We start from the raw sequence: 3,429 nt of genomic DNA on the forward strand, positions 1-3,429 counted from the left end.
CAACAAAATTAGAGATAAGGGCAGAACAGATTCTTCCTTCTGCAAGGGGGGTTGGGGAGAGAGGGAAAGGGTGGGGGATAGGGGAGAGGTAGGGGGGAGAAATGGCCCAAACAATGTATGCATATGTGAATAAACTAATTAAAAAAAAGAAGGAAACAAGCTTCCAATTTGTCAACCAGCCCTGGCTCTTAGAGAACCACACTGAGAAAGTGGCCTGCCACCTGTGCTCCGGATTAGACAGTAGTCACCTGCCTGCATATCAGGAAGGGATCTTGCTACAGGCAGAAGACATTGGGGGTCTGATTCCTGTCCCAGGCAGAGATGACCATAGGTGGCTTTTACCTGGGAAACTTCAGCTGCATCACGTGACAACCCAGGCTTGCTATGCACAAGCTTCTACAGACTGAGTCACTTCCCATTGCTAGAAGTCCAAACTCCTATCACAATAAGCTCTAAAGAAGGGTCACCTATCTTGGTCTACTTTGAGCCTAATACTCCCATGCCTTAGGCCTGCAGTATATGTTGCAACTTACATGTTTAGTAGGGTTTTCCTAGGTTTTTCTTTCTTCCAAGAGGTGGATCCCAGGGATATGAACTCCTTTCCATTAGTAACTACCATCACTCACTACATGCCTTTGGGGTTCTCTGTTTCCTAAGAGGAAATACGAGAAATACCCCCAAATCAGCCTTTCTGCTGCCCCCTAAATCAAGAACATACACACACTCCTTTGGTGTGGAGGATTATTACTGCTCAACCACTATGAGGAAATAGATGGGGGATAAATTAAAACATCAAAAAGGAGGAAGTTGCAGAGTAACTCACTCTTGAGGTAGTAGAAATATCTCTTTGACTCTGTTCTCAGCTTTTATTCCTGAAAGGTGTACTTCTCAACCCTCCCAGGTTTTAGGATCCCTGTGGGCAAGTAACTGTATCTGAGTTCTTCTTGGTATCCTAAGTGCTGAGTACAGAACGTAACACAAAATACTAACACACATTGAGCACTTGCTATGTGCCAAATACTGTAGGAAGCCTTTATATGGATTATCTCATTCACACCTCAAATGATCTTTGAGGTACTTACTATTATGTCTGCATTTTAGAGAAACTGGAACTGAGGCACAGGGAGGTGAAGTAAGTTGTTCCAGGACCCATGGCTGTAAGTAGTTGAGCTGGGATTCAGGCAGTCTGGCTCCAGCGCACAATATATGTCCAACATATTAAATGAACTCTTTTCCCCACCTCCTACTTCAAGCGAAACTGGAGTTTTGGACCCAAGGTCCAGACTCCTGAGATTCCATATGCCAGGTTGGGCTTAAATGCCAAATAAAGAGGCATGGTGAAGGGAGAGAAAGGAGATTTATTACACAGTTTGGGACATGCTGTGAGAAGAGGCAGAGTAAGCACACAGCTCATCCTCAGCCATCTTTGGGGTACAGATATGAGCTACAGTTTAAGTAGACAAAAGAACTGGGGGCAGGGGACAAAGGTATGCAAAGTTAAGCAGTCCCAGTCATAGGTGTGTTCTGGTTGACCATTATCTCAGTCCAAGGATTCCCAGAGGAGGTCCAGAGAAGATGTCATTGCTGTCATCACTTGAGGGGAGCAATCTGGTTCCCATTAGATGACTGCTCCTGCTCCAGAGTGCAGCCTCATCATTATAGGTACTTGTCCTCATTTGGCGGGGGGGGGAAGTATCTGTCCTGAAAATCTCTGCTGTTCCTTGCGGGAAGTTTCAGTCCCTTGTCATAAAGATGTTACCAGTCTTTCCTGGAATCCAAGGTGATTGCAAAGTGACTGCAAAGAGAATGGCTTAGAGCAAAGGCAAATGCAAAATGGAAGGAGGGATGCCAAGCTTCTCCTGTTTTTAGTTAATTCATGGTCAAGAGTCAGTGCTTTTCAGCAAAGGCAATTTGAGCACCTCTTACACAGCATTCTTTTCCTTATTTCTCCGAAATGTCCTTTGTTCACATTGGTTCTCTTCCTTCCTTAACCCAAACTCTCAGTTATTCATTTCATTTTATAATAGGTTGGTAACTATTCTTCACTGGTGGTTTTTAACCTTCTTTGAGTTTTAGAGCCCATCAAGAATTTGGTTGATAGCCAGGCACCAGTAGCTCACTCAGCTACTCATGAGGCAGAGCTCAGAAGGATCATGATTTGAAGCCAGCCTGGGCAAATAGTTCCAGAGACCCAATCTCGAAAAACCCTTCACAAAAATAGGGCTGGTGGAGTGGCTCAAGGCAAAGTCCCTTAATTCAAACCCTAGCACTGCAAAAAAAAAAAAAAAAAACCCAAAACACAAAAAATTAGTTTTTGAAGACTATGCTCATCTATTGAGATTAAAATCCACATACACAAAAATTTTGTGAACAATACTGAAGGGCAGGAGACAGGAGGAAACCCACTCATGAGCCCTCAGGTTTCCTTCCTAGTTTGGGGAAGTAGTGGTGGTGGGAGTGTCAACGTTGAAATTCCTTTGCAACTAAGCAGGCCAGATCTACTTTTCTAGTCTCTCTCGTTACACACCCTGAATTTAGGACTTTTGCAAACACCTTCACATCTCCAGACATCTGCTTTTGAAGTTCTTATACTGCTTAGAATACTTCATCCCTATCCGAGGGACTTGTCATCAGTCCAATTCGAACATTACCTCTCAGAAGTCTTTTAACGCTCCAATCCTCTCCCTACCTGTTTTAGAAACGGAATGACTCCCTCACCCCATGCTTGCAACTGTTTCCACCTATGACAACATTCAACACATTGTATTTTGCTAAGGAGTCTGTGTCCTCTGGAGGTTTGGGAGTACAGTAACATTCATCATTGTACTCCCAATATTCTAGAACGTGTTAAACACAAAAGTGTACGTGTATGACACATAGTGCTCACGAGGTTTATTTAATTCTTTTTTGGGTAGCTCGGCACTTATTCTGAACCAGCAAGTTCGCTATAGGTTTGGAAGAAGAAAGGTAAGCGATTATAGTCCTACTAAGCGGGAAACAGCCATAGGAAAAAGCAGTAACGCCAGGTATAAGAGCAGAGCTCGGGCGACTGAAACACGCAATGAGATGCAAGTCTTAAGGGTCAAAAGAGGCAGCCGCGCGCTGCCTGCTGGGATTCGGGAGACCGAGGTCGCATTGCCTACCGGGATTTGTAGTCCAGTCCCCAAATAGGCCCCTCAGGCCGGTTACAATCGCTACACTCAGCCACATCGTTCACAGGTAAGACTCAGGGTTTTCCTGTCCAACAGGGAACCACAAGAAGGATTCTCCAGAGCAAGAACACATGCTGACATCTGCAGAGCAAACCTGTTGTCATGCGAGGCCAGCAAGGCTGCGCGCGCGCAACGCTAACGCCTCTCGATCGCGCGGAGGCCCGCCTCCGGAAGCTCTGTCTGACTAGGCTTCCTGAAGGCGGGCGGCGCAGGCGCA

Source organism: Castor canadensis, chromosome 17 (assembly GCF_047511655.1).
Source record: "Castor canadensis chromosome 17, mCasCan1.hap1v2, whole genome shotgun sequence".
NCBI classification, from domain to species: Eukaryota; Metazoa; Chordata; class Mammalia; order Rodentia; family Castoridae; genus Castor; species Castor canadensis.